Here is a 22309-nt window from a genome sequence, read left to right on the forward strand (position 1 = left end):
GAGTGGACTATAAATGAAGTTTAGAATAATAATAAACTGCAAAAAGACCTGCACTCATGTGCTCCCTTCCCTTCTTATGTACCACAAAGATATCAGATGCTTCTGCCTGTTTTAAATTAACCACATCTTACCATGAATTGAGATTAGTTTCAGCAAAATCAGGCTACATTTGTTAACTGTAGCTTAAAGCAGATTATCTTCCCAAACCATAGTTTGTCAGGAAGACACAATAGACTGCTGTCGCTCTAAAATGGAAGCAAAGCCTTCTGTATTTCTCCACATGACTGTAAAAGATGAAGAGGGAACAGTAAAGTATGGTTTGGTGTCACATACTGCTATTTACTATAACACAAAAAGATGGAAATGGTACACAAAATTGTCTCATAACGGAAACAATGGCAATCATTCATCATCTATTCCTTTGGAAGTAGCCATCTAGATACAGGAAATGTTAAGCAGTTGCTAGAGACAGTTAAAGTATGTCGGAGTTGGACAGCTCAGCAGCTCAAGATAACAATCCTTTACTTTAAATACACAAGCTGACAGGCTACAGCAGCCTTTATTCAACATGTTAGGGACCAGAGCACTGTAAAAACAAACACAAATCAGTGAATTGCAATGTATATTACTGTACATTATATCACTGTATTTGTTGTCGTTTGCCTTCAAGCTGTTTCCAACTTACGGCAATCCTAAAGCCATATCACAGCATTGTGCCATCCTTTTGTTCAGTCTGTGTACTGTAAAATCATTTGTGGTATTGTTAAGTGCTTGTAATACAGCACTATACAGTATTCACACTTATATCTGTGCTTATTTTTGCCAAAAGAGCAGATAATTTGTTGAATAAATGGATTCTGGTAATAACTTGCTAGCATCAAAAAAGTAGAGAGCTGAAACACCTGTATGTATCGGGTGTAGTTACAGGACTACAGAAGTACAATGTGTACTTATAAAACACAAAATGTATACCAGTCATTCAACAATTTTCAGACATGAGGTGTGTGATTTTTAAGTCTCTTTGGCATGACAAAAATCTAATGCTTAAAATATCTTTCGCTGACAAGTTCTTTTACACATACAATGCGAAGTGCTAACAACTATGAAGGTGACAGATGAGAGAACTCATGTTGCGCTGAAGGAGAAAACAAATGTCTCTTCTCCCTGCACTGCTGCTCTGTGTTTGTGGATTTACACAGGAGTAGTAACCAATGTGATTCCACAACCAGCCCCATTAATAAGCCACTGACTTTAAAATCTTCAGATTAAGTCTCTTGAAAAGCTTGGGTGCTGGACTAGGAGACCAGGAGACCAGGGTTCGAATCCCTCCTCAGGAATGGAAACCCACAGGCCAATTCATGCTCTCTTGGCCACAGAGGAAGGCCAAGGCAAATACCTTTGGATGAAATCTTGCCAAGAAAACCTTGTCATGGGATTGCCTTAAGATCACTGTACAGTGGTACCCCGGGATACGAATGCGCCGCCTTACGAAATTTCCGGGTTACGAAAAAAATCCATTTAAAAACATTGTTCCGGGTTACGAAGGTTATTTCGGGTTACGAAGAAAAATTTGGTGCTTTTCGGCGCGATTTCACACGGAATCGCGGCTTTCGCTATTAGCGCCTATGGGCTTTTCGGCTAGCGAAAGTTTCCGGGTTACGAAAGCGGCGGCGGAACGAATTAATTTAGTAACCCGGGGTACCACTGTATGTTAGAAACGACTTGAAAGCACATAGCGCGCACACACTAGTAGGGACTACCAACAGTATTTAATCCTATGTTGTCTAAAGGTAAAGGCTTCTGCTTGACATGGATGTCTAGATGTAACTGGCAGTAGTGAGCAGTGCTCATCTCCATTACTAAGCCGAAGAGACAGCATTGTCTGAAGAAGACTCCATGGTCCTATGGCCAGCATGACTGCACCAAGCGCTGTTACTTTCCCACCGAAGTGGTACCTATCTACTTGCATTTGCATGCTTTTGAATTACTAGGTTGGCAGAAGCTGTGACTAGTGATGGGAGCTCACTCCATCATGCGGCACTCGAGCCTCGAATTGCCAACTTTGGCATCTTAACCACTAAGCCACCGCATCCCTCCTATGCCATCTACTGAACCTGAAATTAAAAGTTCGACTGAAGATATTCCCTGTTACCTCATTTCCTTGTATGTCCTGATGTCACACCTTTCTTCCTCCATATCCATCCCATCCCCTTCACCAAAACATGGAGCCAAGGCTAGTTAGGAAGCACTCATAGCAATGCTAACCCTTTCAACAGTTGTAATGGGACAACAGGATGCACCTCTGAGACACCCCAAGTTTTGCATTCCCTCCTTGTTTACATTCCCTCCTTACAAATTTTAAAAGATGTTTTAGGCCATAATTGAACTAGCTCCAACCCGTCTTTTTCTGGGCAGAATTCAAAGTGCTGGTTTTGACCTTTAAGGCCCTACACAGCTTGGGTCCAGACTTCCTGAAGGCCAGTATCTTCTTATATAAGCCATGGGGTGTGTTAAGATCTGCAAGAGAAGACTTTCTTGCAGTCCCACCACCCTCAGAGTTGCATCAGATGAGGCAGAGAGAGAGAGAGAGAGAGAGAGAGAGAGAGAGAGAGAGAGAGAGATTCAAAACACACTGCAGAAATAATCCAGTTTGAGACCACTTTAACTGCCCTGGCTCAGTTCTAGAGAACCCTGTGAAATGTAGTTTTATTGTGGCACCAGAGCTCTCTGGCAGAGAAGGCTAAATGTCTCACAAAACGAGTTCCCAGGATTCCCTAGCACTGAGCCAGGGCAGTTAAAGCAGTCTCAAACTGGATTATTTCTGCAGTGTGTTTGGACCAGAGAGAGACTTTTCTATGGCTGCTCCCAGACAGTGGAACTCCTTTCCACAAAACCCTTGTAAAACAATGTCTGCTTAATCTTGTTTAAATTACTGCAAAGCCGCCTTGAATCTCATCTTGGTGGAAAAGCAGGATACAAATTCAATATATAAACGAATAAATAAAATTGGAAATTATAAGAGAACCGGCCCTTGAACACATTTACCAAGTGAAGACATACCATCTATAACATGAAAACCCTTCCTTTTCATCATCCTCTCTATATACGTATCTATATTTAGAGCCTCTGCTCCAATATTTGATGTGAAACTCCAAATGACATAGAAGAGTACCAGTCACTGACATTTAGTATCTCAGCCAGAGTGTTCAGTAAGTGTCTAATTACTTTGTATTAACTAGAAATACCAATTGGTTTATTTACTCCATTAGCCTACGTATTAACAAATAGTCTAAAAATTACACAGTCGCTACAGAAAAAGCATTAATCTGCATATTAACTAACCTAAAAAAATTAGTCTAAAAATAAGCAAGCTTGCGAGAGAAGGAATAAAATCCTACAGTTTTCAACCAGACACAGAACAAAAATACTCTGAGCTGCAACTGGCCAGTAAAAATAGTGTCTGTTCCTTTAAGACTCGTGTTAAAAACTAGCCGCCGCTAGGATTGCAAAACACACTCTTAAGAAACAATGCTCTCTCTCGGAAACATGGCACACTGACTGGCTCTCAAGGTTCATTAACAAAAAAGTAATCCTGGAAATCTAAGTTTTTCTCAATGCAACTCCAGATTAAAGGAAGTCTCTTTGTACCCTGATTTCTTTTTTACCAGAACCTGATTTTAAAAAGGTATGCAATGCTTTTGGCAAGAGGACAGGCACTTTTAGAAAAGGAACACTGTTCAAGTGCACACTACACCAAAAGTACATGAGTCGATTTAGCCAATCTCATTAGACGGGTCAATTTCTCTGGAGGCATTTATGTGCTTCATTCTTCTGTAACACAGAAAATTGTGGGGAGTGTAGTTTCTAAATTGTGGATGGTATGGGCTCCCAAACCTTATTCCTTCTCTCAATGTACAACTTCTGTTGCCTTCACCAAGAAACGCATGGGAACAAGCTGCGTTGGCACAAGGTGAATTATGGGAAAATACATTGGGATAGAACTGATCTTTTATATGATACAACCCTGTAAGTTAAAGGGGACACACATTTACTGTATGTAAACACAGTATGGAGATGTCTATTTTCCTAATTTTTAAACAAGATTCTCCTTTCCAGTGGCTTCCTTATTCTAAGAACTTGGTAAGGAAATTGGGCATGTGTGTTTTAACAAGGTATTTCAAGTCTCTCATGCCAACTGTATAAATAGGTCAAACATTCACCCAAAGGAAAGACCATCTACCAATATATCCTTAGAACAAAACAACGAACCACTTGCTAAACCCTTGGTTTCCCTTATCGCCAGCAGGTTGCGTGTATAAACATCAAAAAGTGTTTTGAAGAGTCGAGCTCCATAAACTCGGCCAACCTCCAAGTGAACCTTGAGGACTGCCATTTTGCACCGAGATGGAAAGAGCTCTGTTGCTTTGTTGCTTATTGCTTCCCTCGGAGCGGGAAAAAAAGAGTTCAAGCATAATTCAACGTTTTAAAACAGCCTGCCTTTGAAGTTGGTCAACACTAACCAAAAACTGTACAGCAATAAAGTAGAAATGAAAGGGCATGGTAAGTATGAGGAAGTGTTTCCATGGAAGACTTAGGTCCACAGAGCTATCTATATTCACGATCTTCCTGAAGTATTTTCAGCAAAATCTGACACTAGATCCCTCTCCAATTTAAGCAAAAGCAGCAGCGTCTCCCCATCACTGTCCTCAACCCAAAAGAAACAGACATTGCATTGCATCCATCATATTAGCAATAATGAAGTTAGTTCTTGAAGGCCTGGTCTCTACACACACAATTAACCTCTCCTATAATATGCTGCAACTCCCCAGTTTCACACATGCCCATCCATGCCTCATGCGCACAAAACCAGGATACAGAAGAAATCCATCATTTTGCCTAACCATCTGAGCTTCATATCTACTATATTCTTACTCTCAATGTCCAACAATTCAGCATTACAAACATGCAAAATAGGGAGGTAAACGGCCCCAAAAACCTTAGTCCACACACCGCTCTTTGATTAACAACTAACTCTTCTGAAATTCACACAACGAAGAGAGGAGGAGGCGAAGGAAACATGGGATCTAACTAACTGCCAGTCCATGAAAATTACAGCAAGACCCCCCAAAAGTGCAATAAAAAGGACAATAGGACATTCAGCTCCTTCAGAAACCTCAAAAGCTTGCAACGAGAAAGATGTCACAGTTTGGTGGATTTTGGATGTTATTGTACTTTGCTACATAGGATCTAAGGAACAGTCAAAGAAAAGTGGAGGAACACCCAAAATCCACAAAACATGCACTAAAGTAACTTCTGAAATTCACACATTAAAGTATGTGGAGGAGGATGTAACAGAAACATCTGATTCACAGATGCTATGAGAAGCGGAAAAACATCCCCAAACCCACCAAACAGTGATACCTTTATTGGCCGACCAAAAGGCACAAAATACTCGACTGTCCTTTCGAAACTTGGAAAGCTTGCAACAACGTGTTAGTTATTAACCAAAGGGTGATGTGCGGATTAAGATTTTCGAGGTCACTCTTGAATCCCACTCAGGGTTATAAACCTCTGAAATAAATCAATACATGAAATAAACATGTGCTTTGCGCATATTGGTCGGCCCTGGAAAGGCACCCCTGTTTCGTGCCACATGACTACCTTCGGATCTCTTTCCAGTCTTTGAGAAGGAACACAATTCTGTCAACAAGACGTCCTTTGCCTACATCCTTCCTTCCTCTCCCCACCATAATAATACTAACAATAATAGTAATAATAATCTCTCTTGCCCTTAAGGATGCATCCTTTGGAGGAGTCTCTTTTATACGAGCAAATTCAGTTGTTGTTCTTCTTCTTCGGCTCAAGTTCAAGGGGTTAAAAGAGAGGGATGGAAGGAGGAGGAGAAGCACAACCCTGGAAGCAAAGCCATTTCCCAGCCAATTCACTTCTTGCCCCCCAAAAGCCACTAACCACTCCCCAAAAAGTGACCCTTTTAGCCCCTCCTAGTCCTAAAACTGAAAAAAGCCCCACCGTAATGGAAGGATTGTGTTTATACACACCCAAGGAGACGTCAACATCACCACTACGGTCATTATTGCTATCATTAATAAGTACCATTAATCACTGCAATTAGCATTGATGTTTACCCTGAGATGGGTAGCGTAAGGAGTTTTAGTATACTGGCCTATTTTTAGTATATGAGCATATTATTTTAGTATTTTAATAATAATAATAGATATTTATTTATATCCCGCCTCTTCCGTTTTGAGGTTCAAGGCGGGATAAACAGCAAAGTTTATATAATATACAACAATACAGTCTTTTATAGTGTTTTGTCGTCCTTTTTATACCCCCAAAATTGGAGACTCCAAGTGGCTTATGGTTTGAAAGGACAGTTATTATATTTATATCCCACTTTTCACCTCCAAAATAGGGACTCAAAGCGGCTTACAATTGAAAAGAACAACATTATTGTATTTATATCCCGCTTTCCCCCAAAAACCTGGGACTCCAAGTGCCTCACAGTTTAAAAGAACATCATTATTATTATTATTATTATAGCTGCATCCCACCTTTTCCTCCCAAAATTGGGACTTCAAAGAACTTAAAAGAACATTATTATTGTATTTATATCCCACTTTCCCCCCAAAAATTGAGACACAAATGGGCCTACAATTAAAAATTAATTTAAAATAATCAATTAAAAAGAAGATTATCATTATATTTATGTAATAAATTTATATAAATATAAATATATATATATTATATATATCAACTGTCATCTCGGCCTCAGAGGGAGCCATCAGGCAGACCCAGCAACATCTTGGACTTCCTGAAGGATGAGACTTCTCCCTCCTTTAACTGTATTTTTATTGTATTAACGATTTTACTGTACACCGCTATGATCATCGCGGAATAGCGGTCTATAAATAAAACATATTATTATTATTATTATTATTTATATCCCAAAAGAATATTATTATTATTATTATTATTATTATTATATCCTGCTTTCTTTAAAAAAAATTGGGACTCAAAGAACAACATTATATTTATAGCTCACTTTATTATTATTATTGTTTCCCCAAAAATAATAATTATTATTATTTCCCCCAAAATGCGACTCAAAGCAGCCCACAATTTCAAAGAACATTATTATTTTCATTATTATTATTATTATTATTATATTTCCCCCCAAAAAATGGGACTCAAAGCAGCCTACAATTTAAAACTATTATTATTATTATTATTATTTCCCCCAAAAAACCTTGAGACTCAAACCAGCCTACAATTTAAAATAACACGATTATTATTATTATTATATTATATTTTACTATTATTTTATTATATTAAAATAATAATAATAATGTTATATTAAATTGTAGGCTGGTTTGAGCCCCAATTTTGGGGGGGGGAAATATAATAATAGCAATAATAAAAATAATAGTGTTATATTAAATTGTGGGCTGCTTTGAATCCCAATTATTTTTTGGGGGGAGAAAATAATAATAATAATAATAATAATAATAATAATAATATATTAAAGTGTAGCCTGATTTGAGTCCCAATTTTGGGGGGAAATATAATAATAATAATTTAAAATAATAATAATAATAATAATAATAATAAATCTCATCCCCATTTGCCCTTTTCAACTTATTTTGGGTCTAGGACAGTAATAAAGACGCTGGTTTGAGTCCTATTTTTTGGGGGGGGGGAATATAATAATAATAATAATAATATTCTAATTATTTAATAATTATATATAGATAGATATAGATATATAAAATAATAATAATCTCATCCCCATTTTTCCTTTCCAACTGATGTTGGCAACAAAGACGAAGCGACGCTTTGTTTGCTTGTTTACTTGTTTATTTGTTAATTGTCGTTGCAGAGATAGATAAATAAATAAATAAATAAATATGGATACGGCCGTCATTATGGTTATTATAATCTGGGGCCACGGAAGGGGATAATAATAATAATGATGATAAATACGGCGTAATTCGAGGGAGAAAAGAGGCGAAGGGCCGGTTCGTGGCTGTTTATCCGCTCACTCACCCTCCGCGGCGGCTGCTTCCGCCCTTCGCTGCTTCCTCTTCGCCGCCTTCTTCCAAACTGAGGCTCCTCCGAAGCGACGATGACACCCGCGGAGGGATTCCAACTGGGAGGGCCTATTTATAGCCGGGACTACTTCCAGCTTCCATTCGCTTTCCCAGAGCCAGGGTCGAAGCGCTCCTTCCACTTTTACATATCCTTCCGCCGCTCTCTCGCAATCCTCTTCGCCTTGCCTCAAGAAAGCATTCAGGATGAGAAGAACTGTGTGAAAAATTACCGTTCCCGCTCCAACGGCTCCTCCGCTTGCCTCTTTTTCAACCCCAAAGTCGCCTTCTTTAGAGGGACTATTTTTTATCCGTACGTCCCTCACGATCTGATAGGGCGAAGGGCGGGCGCTAAAGCAAGGCACAGCCAATCAGAGGAAGGAAAGGAAGTGGACGGAGCCAATCGGAGGAATGTTAGTAGGCGGTGACCTGTGGATGTGTTTGACACGCAGGAAGTCCAATCAGAGTGGAATACGTCGCACGGCGAAGAGCCAATGAGGAGAGAGGGGTGGTGTGGCGCCGCCGCTACCCCGAACAGTCCTTGAGGGAAGTGTATAAAAGGCCGCACGCATGCGCACTAAGCACCGTCCCATCTTTTTTATTGAGTGACTCATAGGCAAGGAGATGGCGCATGCGCACAATGCATTTCATAGTGAGGACTACTGAGGGACATGAGAGGCGAAGCGTGATTGGTTGGAAATAGCGCGCCAGCCAATCAGAGCCTCCCTTACAAGGGCAAGCGCCCTTCGTGTCAGAAAACAGTTTCTTTTTATTAATAAAGTATCATTTTACCTCACTTTTGGAGACTGTTCTTCATTGTATCACAACCTTTAACTCCCTCTCCTCAACCATTAGCAGAATGAATCCACTTTGACACCGCTTTATAAACTGTCATGGCTCCCTGCTAGGGAATTCTGGGATTTGTAGTTTTGTGAAGCACCAGGGCCCTCTCTGACAGAAAGCTAAACGCCTCACAGAACTACAGCTCCCAGAATTCCCTAGCATCGAGCCAGGGCAGTTAAAACTGTGTGAAACTGGATTATTTCTGCAGTGTGGACACGGCCTCAATAAAAATTGTGCTTTTGTCTTCATCAGAACTAAAGAGAGGCCCAAAACAGAGTAAAATTCATTGAATCAGTGGAACTTACTAAGAAGTGTTGACTTACTAAATTCCCACTAATTTAATGGATATATTCCAGGAGTTTGGGATTAAGAATAGGAGGTTGATCAAGCAAAAATGCAATAGTCAAATCTAGGTGCAGTCAGCCTTCCGCATTTGTGTGGCTTTGACTTTTGCAGATTTTATTATTATTCACAGATTTTATTAATATGTTCTCTCTAGGAATCTCTAGGTCCTCCAGCAAAACTCTATGGTCAACCTCTGGCAGAAGCTGGCCATAGAGTTGCACTGGATTACCTAGAGATTCCTAGAGAGAACACTTCTCTAGGCATTAGTAGGTCCTCCAGTGCAACTCTATGATCAACTTTAACCAAAGCTCACACTCAAGGACCCAGAGATTCCTAGAGAGAACACTCCACTAGGCATTTGTAGGTCCTCCAGTGCAACTCTATGATCAACCTCTGGCAGAAGTTGACCATAGAGTTGTACTGTATGATATAGATATTCCTAGAGAGAACACTTCTCTAGGCATTAATAGGTCCTCCAGTGCAATTCTATGGTCAACCTCTGGCAGACAGTGACCATAGAGTTTTGCTGGAGGACCTGGAGATTCCTATAGATAACACTTCTCTAGGCCTCTTGTGGGTTTTTCGAGTTATGTGGCCATATTCCTGACATTTGGCCAGCATCTGTGGCTGGCATCTTCAGAGAATGCTTGCCTGGAAGTGAGTGGGGTCAGGAACAAACCCTTCTAGAACATGGCCACATAACCCAAAACCCCCACAAAAAACTATGGATGCCGGCCATGGAAGCCTTCGACTTCACTTCTCTGTGCATTTGTAGGTCCTCCAGCGCAATTCTATAGTCAACCTCTCTACCACTGCAGTCTCTTCCAAATCTATGATTCTATGCGCAACAGCCCAGAGACCCCCATTGGCACAACCCTTAAAAGCACAGGAGCCAACTCCAATTTTCAGCATGGAGACCTTAAACAGGATCCTAAAAGCCTCGCCAGCGGTCTAGTAAAAGAAGAGCATTTCTTCTTTAAAAACACTGAAAAACTGCACTCTAATAGAACGTCAAAGGCTGGGCAAAGAAAAGGGGAAATACGGCGAAACATAACCCCGAAACAGAAATCCCAAAACTTCTAACATTGTTGATACTGGTAAAAAAGACTTTGCACATGAATCAATGTTTTCAATGTGTCTCCTGTAAACTGTGAACCATAGAAGCAACCCTAGAGATTCCCAATGAAGCAATTAAATCTTTAAAATGTTGTCGTATTCAAAATATGAATCATTATTTGTTTGTACTTTTGCTAATATGATGTTAAACTGGATGTTGGCATATTATTATTATTATTTTAATGAAATGAGTAAAACAGTCTCTAAATATCTGGTTATTTTGATTAGCTCTTCTATGTTGTTTCCCCCCAGTTTACTATTAGCAGTATATAGAAGCTCTTGCCTAATATATACCCAGCTGGTAAGGAGGGATTTGCACGCCTCCCAACACATGTCACTTCAATTGCTTCAGAGTGCTTTCTGACACAGAGCAGAGTCAAAAGTACACGGCTCCTGTGTCCTATTGTAGCTGCCTCCAGCATAAATATGCAAATGTTATGCAAATCCAGCATAGCTTTCTTTTGCGTTGGCGGACTTCATGACGACAAACGAATCCGAATCCCAGCTTTCAGGATACGCAACCTAGGTTTGGCTATTTTGTTGTTGCGTGCCTTTAGGTTGTTTCCAACTTACGGTGAACCTAAGGTGAACCGATCATGGGATTTTCTGGATCTATGTGACTCATCCAAAGTCACCCAAAGGGTTTCCACGGCTGAGCAGGGAATCGAATCCTGGTCTCTAAGACATCCAAACAACGATGCCTTTATTGGGCCATCCGAAATGCACAATGACATATCGCAAGCTTTCAAAGTCACGCTGGCTTCTTCTTCATCAGGCAAACAGGAGAAAGAAACTGAAGACGTTAGTCCTAGGCCTGCATTTTCTGCTTCTGGTCTTAGTTCAGATGGTAAGGAGGGCTATCTGAAGACTTTGACCATGCATTCATTGGTAAATTTTCAAAATCAAGGAAATTTAATGTCCGTTTGCAATTCAAAGAAGATGTTTCCTTGGAATCCAGCATGTCTCCTTCCTTTGTGAAGCCGCAGGCTCCTATGTAGGTAAAGAACTACTGAATTTCCCAAGAAGCCTTCATGTTTTGCATCACCAAAACTTCAGGTGTTGTAGAGGCAAAGCATGCCAATTGGTGCCAAAGTTAGATAAAATTGCTTTACCTTTGTTGGAGGCAGAAGCCTCAGATGGCAAAGTCCCAGTGCACTGGCTCTTTCCATAGGACTCCCCTGTGATGACTAAAATGGTAGAGAAAGCTAAATATCTCACTAAACTACTAATTCCAGAATCCCACATCACTGAGCCAGCGCAGTTAAAGCGGTCACAAACTGGATGATTTCTGCAGTGCGTTTGGGACCTTTGAGGCTGCAAAGCTTTTGATCGTCTAAAAAGACCCGAGTTTGGAGAGGAAGGCCAAGTAGGGAAAGTAAAGCAATGTTGTTTCACCACTAAATATTGGGGGTGTGTGGTGTGTGGATAACAAATATTCCCTTTCCAGTCATGTCTAATCCCACAAAATACATCATACCCACTAGCGTTTCACAAATGAAACCTGGGATGTGTGTGGCTGAGCCACATCAGAGTGTGGTCAAAAGGGTGTGGGCAGGCACCGAGAGGTAAGGATTATTCATGGGGAAGAACACACAAAACAACTATTTTAGGCAGGAAAACCCTAGCATTTGTGTACAGAATGAGCCTCCCTCACCTGAAATGCTTGGGACCAGAAGTGTATTGGATTCTGGAATATTTGCATCTACAACGGTCCCTCCACATTCTCTGGGGTTACAAATGAAGGACCCCCTTGAATGTAGAAAAACCTAAGAGACCACCTCTCTAGGTATTTGTAGGTCCTCCAGTGCAACTCTATGGTCAACATCTGCCAGATGTTAGCCACAGAATCACGCTGGAGGACCTACAAATGCCTAGAGAAGCGTTGTCTCTAAGAACCTCTAGGTTCTGCAGCACAACTCTATGGTCAACTTCTGGATCTGGTACCTTCAGAGTATTTAAATATCTTTATTAATTTGTTATGAACGACGATAATTAAAACAACTATAAAACACTAGAGGTTGTGCATGTTACACACACATATGCATACCCAAATGCAACATGCCTTGCACGACTGGCACAAAATGTTAGTTAGATCCATCTTTTGCCTGATGAATATTATCCATAACAAGATACTATAATGGAAATGTTCTCAGGTTGTTGTTTGTTTGCTTTGTAGCCTTTTAATGCGGTCTAAAAATAACCTCAATTCAGAAACTTCCCTTTATGAACTGAACTACATAATATTTCTAGGAGGTTATAGAGAGCAGTGTTCAGTCTTTCAATTGCCTTGGGAGTATTTGCTTTTCCAAAGATATGTGGCCAAAGTACATAAGATTAGATCAGACACAGCTTGTGTAAGAATGTTGTAATGTGGGTGGAGAGTTTGTTTGCCAGATTGGAGTTACAGGTAAAAAAGAAAGGGGGGGGAGGAGAAAACCCACACGCACAGAGCAAAACATGAAAAGAAAATCTTTCCTTTCCAAACACTTCTCAGTGCAGATTGAAGATCTGTTCTTCGGAGTCAGCGGCTGCGCATGAGAACTTTTGTTTATCTTCTTCTTCTTTATCTCTTGCTCTTAAATGTCAGAGAAAGAATTGTACTCCCTGCATCACCTACATTGCATACTGACCTACATCCAAGCAAAACATGCGATCTTTCATGTGGGAAAGAAAGAAAGAAAGAAAGAAAGAAAGAAAGAAAGAAAGAAAGAATACAGGCCTCCCTGGGATTCACAGTACCAAATGTCAATCAATCAATAATTTGTTATGGTCATAGACCAGGAAAGACGGTCCCAAATATGCTTTCATTCCACATTTTCAGCTGCTTTACAAATGTCCCAGTTTCTTTCTCCTTCTTCCGCTTTCCCATTTTGTGTCTGGCTTAACTTAATTGCTGCAAACTTGTGTTCAATGTGCAAAAGCAACTCAAAGCGTAAAAGCAGTTAATTCAATAGGGAGAAAGTCCCAAGATTCTGAAGACCAGGGTTTGAATCCCCGCTCAGCCATGGAAACTCATTGATTGACCTGGGGCAAGTCACATTCTCTCAGCCTCAGAGGAAAGCAATGACAAAGCCCCCCAAACAAATCTTGCTAGGAAAAGCTAGCTTTAGGTTCACCATAAGTCAGAAATGACTTGAAGGCACACAACTATGGACCCAAACAGACAGGTCAAAATAAAGCTGCTTGGGGTCCCTTTGGAGGTATGCTGTTTAAATGATGCATGCATCCTGGAAGGCAGACATTGGGAAGAGTTGGCAGCTGGTGTTGGTGGGCCTGGATGGGTGCCAACCTCTGATGCCAACCCTCTACCTTTGAACTTGATTCAAGCCATGGGGTTCAAGACCTCAACAAGAACACAAGAAGTTAAAGGGCAGAAACACCCAATGTCTGGTGGTGAATTTCGCACTCAAACCAGTGAATAACCAGCCCCTGAAAACGCTACATAAAGTGCAACTGCCAGGCAGACCTCAAATCCTCTGGACCCTCTGGTTTTAGAAATTAATCACTGGTTTTAAGTGGTGACTGGTTCATGGACGGGGGATGCGATCCTCTGAATGCCTCCTTGTAACTCTATATACTGTACACACAGGGATATTAGCGGAGGTTTTCGGTTTCCAAGCGGGCAACTGGAATTTTATTTTCGCAGGCTCCTTTCGCTTCCTGCTTTTGCCATAACTTTCCATTCATTAAACTGCAGCTTGCAAATTAAATGTCCTGACACGACATAGCTGGGATTCTTGGGCCGCAGCCTCGACCAGAGCTTTTCACGAGTTTCCTTCAGACAGTTTTTAATTTTCATATCCTTCTGGCTGCCTTCTTTTTAATAAACCGGGAGAAGGAGAAAACATCCAAGCCTCTCTCAGGAAGAATATGGTCCCTTGTGTTTTCTCTGCATACATACACTCCTTTTAGAAGCCGGCGGTGGCTGTGCGTATTTATAGGGGAAAGTGTGTACACAAAAATTATACAGCTTGGCACTTCATTTTTACACAGGAATTAAAAAAATAAGAAGTCTAAATATAGAGCCATATATGCTATTACATACCCTCCAAATGTCCCAGTTTGGCAGAGATGGTCCTCATTCATTCTCTCTCATCCCACTGTTTCTGCTGCTTTTAAAATGTCCCAGTTTCTCTCTTCTTTTCCTACTTTTCCCTCCTTTGTCCTTGGCTTACCTCAATTGCTTTAAAGCGAGTTCAGAGTCCCAAAGCAGTTTGGACTGAATTAACTCGGGATGTGAATGATAAGAAGGAAAGAAACATCTCCTTCCCTGTGGATCAGGCCAAAGTAAACTGCTGCAGCTTCTCCTCGCTTGTCTTTTCTTCCACAACGATAACTTTTGTCATCTTTCTCACACCCTGATGCTGCTTGGCCACATGTGTCCTGGTTCTCACTTGTGAAATGTTGTTCATTGCTGTTGTGGTGTGCCTTCAAGTCATTTCCAATCTATGGTGACCCTAAGGCAAATGAAAGTATGTGACTTGCCTAAGGTGGGTTTCCATGGCCAACAGAGATTTGAACCCTGGTCTTCAGAGTTGTAGTCCAACTATCAAACCATTGCAAGTTGCTGGCTCATAGGTTATGTTGTACATAAAGCAAATATGAAAATGCCATAGGTGTGCATTGCTCTCTCAACCAAAGAAAATCAAACTCTGTCGCCGCTACTCACTACTCAGAAAATTGGGAAGCACATCGCCTTATATTCCTGGGTTCTCCAAAACTGCAGGAATTTATCAGTCTGTTACCTTTTTACAGGATCTGCTCTTCTGCGAGGAGACAGTATTTTTTGCTTTGTAAAGTAGCGTCCATTCATTCGGATTAAACAGCATACCCTTGGAGCCTGAAAAAATCCTCTGTCGCTTTCGTTGGTTATGTTCCAAGTCAAACTCTTCCCGTCCAACTCCTAACCTAAATAAATTAAACTTGGGCTATAGTTAGTAGCCATCAGTCATCAAAAGCCACCGGTGCTCACTTAGCTCTGCGTCTTCCAGCAATCAATGCCTATTTCAGAAACATCTTTTGACTATTTACTACAGAAAACACTGGAGGTCATCCGTCACAGGATGATAAGGATGATATTTGGTTTACTTACTCATGTCAACTGCCTTCAAGTTGACCTCAATTCATGCACTGAGATATCCAAGACACTCCTATTCTCAAACGCAATACTCTTGCAGTTCAGGCCCATGACTTCCCTGGTTGCGTCTATCCATTTGGCATGCGGTCTTGGCCTCTTTCTACTGCCTTCTACCTTTCCTACCATCATTGCCTTTTCTAATGATGTGCCCAAAGTAGGACAACCTCAGTTTAGTCATTTAGTCCATGGCTTCCTTGACTGAGTCTATTCATCTGGAATGTAGTCTGATCTACCTCTTTTTTTCTGCCCTATCCCTTTTCCCTCCTACCCTCTTTCTTCCCAACCATTACTCTCTTTTCCAATTATTCATGCCTTCTTGTGATGTGATCCAACTACAACAGCCTCAATTTCATCATCTTGGCTTCCAGGGAGTGTTCACTCTTGATCTATTCTAGGATCCATTTCTTTGTCTTCTTGGCCCTCCATGGTCTCTTTAGCACCACGTCTCAAATGAATTGGTTTTCTTTCCATAGACTTCACTGACCAGCTCTTACATCAGTCCATGGTGATGGGGAATATAGTCGGCCTTCCTTATCCATGGATTCTTTATCCACTGATTCAAGCATCCACAGCTTGAAAATACTGTATTCCCCAAAATGGTAAATTCCCAAAAGCAAACTTTGGTTTTGCCATTTTATATAAGGGACAACATTTCACTGTGTCATCATATTTAGTGGGACTTGAACAGCCATGGATTTTGGTGTCCGTTCGGGAATCCTAGAATCAAAAACCCAGAGGATATTAAGGACCCACTGTACCATGGTCTGGATGATCCTAACTTTACTTGTATCTTGCTTTTTCTTCCCCCAAGCTGGCTATCATCATTGTCATCCACAATGGATTACAGCAATGAAGGCAGTTTATCACAATCTAGTGACCTTTACGAGTCCATTTTCCTCCAAGGATGCTCACACATCGACACACCATTCAGAACAAGGAAGTATGAGAGAGAAAGGGCCGTAAACTAAAAATAAAAACCCAACACAACTTTGGACTGAACCACAAAAAAAGTATTTACAGAACTTACTGTAGCCCCACCTTAAACTAAATAAACTTTGGACTGAAGCAAAAGAAAATACAGGACTTAGTATAACCTCATACTAAGCATGGTTACTCAGACGTAACTCACACTGGGCTCATTGGGCTTTCTATTCAAGTAAGACTATCTAGCTCCACAACGGATAAGAGCTTTAACGTTTCTTTTAAAATTGTGTATGTTAGCTTCAATTTTTTTTTTTACCAAAAAGAATTTTTTCCAGGTTTAAAGTTGTCCTTAGATACACTTTGCATTAAAAAAAAACCCCTGCAACCCCCCGCTACCATTATATAGTTATATTTTCCAACGCAACGTGTTGGTGAGAAACCTGTTTCAACATTTCATACCAGAAGGCAGGGGCAGATTTCACAGCCAAGAACCTGCCAGATGGAGGCTTAATTCAAGTGAACAAATGGCAAACAACGATCTGTGTGTATCTGAAGGGGGATATTTGAGAGTTGTCAGCGCTTAAATTTATGGGAGGAAAAGAGTTGCAAGAAAAGACCATGGGTGCTCTGAGCATTTTGTCTCAACCCAGCCATGTTACTTGGCAGTAAGTGGAAAAAATGGAGAGCCAGCGTGGTGCAATGGTTTGAGCATAGGACCAGGATTTTGGAGTCATGCTCAGCCATGGAAACCCACACACTCTCAACCCCAGAAAACTCTGCGACAGGTTAGCCATAAGATGGAAATGACTTGAAGGCGCACAACAACACCAAAGTGAAAATCGTTCAGCGCCATTAGGAACGCTTTTATTTACCGCCACTTTACACGTTCTAAAACTCAGACCAACTTTTGAAAACTAACTTCAGGACTGAGTTATGCGGAGCAAGCAGACACTTTGCTGGCTGATACAAAGCAACAAATGGTGCACCCGCTAGTCATTCAAGGCATGGCGCCAAGTACCCAAAACCCAACCAAAGATGAGATCGTGTCCACCATTTCCATGTTGTAAAATGATATCAGCATAGCTATGCTGTAGGCTGGATAGCGTGATATGGTTATGTGTGTGCACACTATTTTGCTCTACAATTAGTAATTTTGGGTGGAATGTGGTTTTTAGGTAGAAAATTTGGTTTCCAGGTGGAAAATTAAATGAAAAGTGTACACTTTTTTTTTCTCGAGGGCTTCAGGAGGCTTTGGGGTTTGGCCCACTGGCCACACTTGCCCACCCTTGTCCCAAGGAACGCTTCTGGGCTTGTGTAAGATTTATGTATGCTCTACAGGGCTTGTCCGACCCTGAATAAAATACCACACATGTGCAACTTCCCAGCAAATGCAACCACTTAAGGAACTTACATCGCCATAAAGCCATGACAGGATTCTGGACCAAGTTATTTAAATCCCAAGAGTACCTCTTCTTTTCATTCCTGGCAGTAAAACTGATCATGAAACAAATAATTAACCATTTGCTGCTTCTTGATTCTGCCAAATGGTAGCAATAGCAACAGCATTTACATTTCTATACCACCTTGTAGTAAACTCAGCACTCTCTGGGTAGAAAGATCTTGTAGTACCTTTGAGACTAACTAAAGAAAGAAGTTGGCAGCATGAGCTTTCGTAGACTTAAGCCTACTTCCTCAGCTGCATTCGGACCCTGAGTGCCATTTTTGGGGAGAGAAAGGCAGGATTTGAATCAGTAATGGAGAAATAAATATAAATATGTTGAAATGGGTTAAGTAAACGTGACTGAGTCATGCAAATCTGGCTTTGGAGCCTCCGTTGCCAAAATGTCATTGGAAGAAATTTGACAACTGTTGCTGTACATTCCACAAAGTACACAAGAAGTGACACTACCAGGCAAGAATTTCCAGAATGAGTAATGCACTAGAGATCAAACAGCATTAAACCGGGGTATTTGATGTTCAAACAAGGAGTGGACTACTACATGCTGATGCTCAATGTGCAATTATATACCAGAATGAAGCACTGTTTCATCTAGTTGTGACAGCATGTGTGGTTTAAACAAGATTGCACTGTCCATAATAAAAAAATATGTATGGTATGCATCCTGCTGTTTGTTCCAAGTACAGTGGGCCCTTAGTATCCTCTGGGGTTTGGTTCCAGGACCCTCAATGGATACCAAAATCTGTGAGTGCTCAAGTTCCATTAAATATAATGATGTAGTAAAATAGTGTCCCTATATAAAATGCAAAATCAAGGTTTACTATTTGGAATTTACATATATATATATATATATATATATATGCTGTGAGACGTGTTCTCTCTGGGAACTTCTAGGTTCTCCAGCACAACTCTCTGGAAGAGTTGTGCTGGAGGGACCTAGAGATTCCTAGAGAGAACATATTAATCAAAACCACAAAATCCGCAAAAGCCAAAACAGCAAAAGTGGAAGGACAACAGTAGTTGAGACTTACCAATGGGATTCAGGTCATATATTTGATTCTCATATTTAAACATATTTAATGGTGCCATTAATGTACAACGGTTTAGCATCCTTCTGTGCCATCCACTCTTTCCTCTCGCATTTACAGAATTCTTAATGGCAGTCCAAAGGCTCTGGAATTCCCTAGCAAATAAACCTTTAAAACTTTTGGAAAATGTCACACAGACTCCAAGGTGGACATTCCCAATCTGGTGGCACCCTCTTCTACTTGCTGTTCCAGAGACTAGGACCCGGAGCAATGATGCAAGCTAGAAGAAAAGAGATCCCACCTCAACATTAGGAGGAACTTCCTGAGGAGTAAGGGCTGTTTGACAGTGGAACACATTCCCTCAGAGTGTAGTGGGGTCTCCTTCCTTAGAGGTCTTTAAACAAAGGCTGGATGGCCATCTGTCAATGGGGATGCTTTGATTGAGAGTTCCTGCATGGCAGAATGGGGTTGGACTGGATGAGGGCTCTTGAGGTCTCTTCCAACTCTACGATTCTATGATTCCTGAGCAACAGGGCACCATGACAAAGAAGGCAAGGAAAATATGGCACCACTTACCCAAGAGAGCTTGAGAGCATTTCTCATTCTCTCTCTCTCTCATTCTTTCTCAACACAGTTTGTCTGGCTTTGGACCCAAACCCACATTCTAGCTTGCAATGATCCTTGTATGCGTGTGTGTGTTACTTTGATGCCATCGGAAACGGCTTGTCCTAGGCAGAGCGGCAGGTTCTCCTAAGTTGTTTATCACCCAGCCAGTGATGGCATAAAACAGGTGAGCTGCCTGTGTGCCAAGTTTGCTTTTCCAGCCCTTTGAAAGATGAAGGATTGGTACACACACACACACACACACACACGTGCTAGCAAATGGACTCCCTCATTTCACATGCAGTGCTTGGCATTAAACAACAAGAGGAGTTAAAAACCCACTTTTTGCCTGCTTGCAGCCAACGTAAAGAATTAAATTTTATACCACCGAGGAAACGTATAGAGTCCTCAACAGCCGGTTTCATGTGACAAGAGCGGAAAGCATTAAAAAGTCACTTATGTTCACAGTTGCTGACAGCATCACATGGATTTTGGGCAAAAGCCTCCTACTGAATCCCCACATTTGAACACGAATGTCATCTCTTCTGCATATGGAGAGGCTGGGATCAAGTGTGGTAACAAGGAATAAATCTGGATAAAAGAACCTAACTGCCAAGGGAAGGAATGGCTATGGAACATCCAGTTCTCTAAAGCACAGAATTGGAATAATCATAGTATCTAGCATAGAAATATTCCGATTCCTAACGTTTATCTCATTTATTCCCATTCCCTCCCAATCTCTCCAAAACCCAACAGGATTTTGATTTGGGGAATCTGAGTCTTTCTTTAATAAGAGCCTTCCTTACAATGGAGCTAAGAAAGGGCTCCCCCTGTTGTCAATGACAGGAACAGCTACTTAGTGTATGTCAATACTGCGCTGTTCCATTAAGCTTAAATGCAAACTCAGAGCACTACCAGTAATGCCTTCAGGGCAGATTAAACGCCTCCTTTTATTGCAACGGTTCCCATTTTCCGAACCCTCCCTCCGTTTCCTTTTTCACATCTTTCGAGAAAGTCGAAACCGCTGGCCTCTCTCTCTTTTTTTGCAGCTTTGGCACGTTAATTACTTAGCACCGCTAACATGAACTCCACATTTCAAGACAGATTTTCCTCCTGGGCCTTGTTTACTTGTTATTATCCTTTTAAGTGTCATCTGAAATTCCAAATGATAACTCACAGTGTCCTAGATAGTGGCGGGCTCTCCGAGATGATTTATCGTATCTGAAAGAAAGTACGGTCCTATCTGTAGGAAAAAAGGAAGAAGCGACGAGGGGAAGGGAGGGAGATAAAGGGAGTGAACGCAGTTCCAGCTGTAAAAAGGATTGGGGATGTTGACATTTAGGTTCCTCTGCAAGATGCAACATCCAGCTGACTGGGCTGGGCACCCATCCAGCTTTCGTTTCGGCCCCAGCTTCACGTTAAGCGTAGCTGACGTCTCTTTTTAAAAACTGACTTGAAGTGACTGTTTTGTTTTTAGCAGAAGGAGAGGGAAAATATGCATTTGGCTGCACCCATAAAGTCAAGGCTCGGGTAACATACCGGCTAAGAAACAAAGTTGTGAGCCAGGAAGGTGCCTTAGGTCAGCTCAAGAAATATGCTTGCTGCGGAGGTTTGAGGCATATGCAGCCGCTCAGATATCCTGGCCCTAAGCCACAGAGCATTTTATAGGTAAGGTTCACTCCCTGGAATCAGATAGAAAGCCAAAGAAGTTGTTTCGAGATTGATGTCATGCGGTTTAGGACATACACACCAGATAGCGTGTCTTCGGCAGGGAGTTTCAGAGCCTGGAAGATGCTTTTAAGAATTGTCTGACCAAAAGAAGAATCATCTATGCCATAGTATTTCTGATTTCTAGGTACGGTTGTGAAAGCTGGACAGAGGGAAAATCAGCATATTTGAAATTAGGTGCTAGTGGAGAGAACTATGGACATCATGTTGTTGTTGTTGTTGTGTTTCAAGTCATTTCCAATGAAGTTGGAGTTAGATGGCCATGTGTCAGAGGCTGGATGGCCATCTGTCAGGGATGCTTTGATTTGGATTTCCTGCATGGCAGGCGGTTGGACTAGATGGCCTTTGTGGTCTCTTCCAACTCTATGATTCTATTATTCTAACCCATGGTGAACCAAAGATGAACCGATTATGGGTTTTCTTGTCAAGTTTCTTCACAGGAGGTTTGCCATTGCCATCCTCCGAGGCTGAGAGATTGTGACTTGCCCAAGGTCACCCATTAGATTTCCATCGTTGGGTAGGAATTTGGTCTCCAGAGTCACAGTTCAGCACTCAAACCAACTGAAATGATTCAACTAAGGCTGCCATACTTTGGACTTATCTTGAGAAGATGTGACTCATTGGAAAAGATGATAATGCTTGTTGAAGCAGAAGGCAATAAGAAAAGAGGAAGGCTGCACTGCAAGTGGATAGACTTAATTAAGGAAGCCATGGCTGACCCAAGTTTATTAGACTTGACCAAGGCTCTTAGAGGACTCTTAGAGGTCTATCATTCAAGTTTTCTCCCATATGCTAAATATACAAAACACAAATTTTGTACATTTTTGTACAGCCTACAAAACTCAAGACTTGTTTCCAAGCCTTAAAGTCCCACCAGAATCGCATGATGATTCTGATGCATCTTATTTGCTGCCCAGCAATTGAGATCCAAGGTTGCATTCCAGTGTTTCCACTGCTTTGAAATGTCCATCTCTTTGAAGTCTGTCTTCTCCTAATTTATGTGGAGCATATAAAACTCATA

General features: G+C 41.2%; 1 protein-coding gene across 8 annotated transcripts in view; it reads right to left on the reverse strand.

Moving 5' to 3' along the window:
* The window catches only part of MEF2A (myocyte enhancer factor 2A), a 70232-nt gene extending 61891 nt beyond the window's left edge, over positions 1-8341 (reverse strand). For 3 of the 8 annotated variants that reach the window (XM_089539174.1, XM_089539172.1, XM_089539177.1), the window contains exon 1: positions 8065-8340. The gene's annotated coding sequence lies outside the window, so the exon portion shown is untranslated. Of the gene's footprint in view, positions 1-8001 lie in introns of all 8 variants that reach the window. The other 5 variants (XM_089539169.1, XM_089539170.1, XM_089539171.1 and 2 more) reach the window with 5 other exon arrangements.
* Positions 8342-22309: the final 13968 nt, after the last annotated feature.

This window comes from Sceloporus occidentalis, unplaced genomic scaffold (assembly GCF_023333645.1).
Source record: "Sceloporus occidentalis isolate IW3139 unplaced genomic scaffold, rSceOcc1.0.p SCAF_9, whole genome shotgun sequence".
Classification (NCBI taxonomy): domain Eukaryota; kingdom Metazoa; phylum Chordata; class Lepidosauria; order Squamata; family Phrynosomatidae; genus Sceloporus; species Sceloporus occidentalis.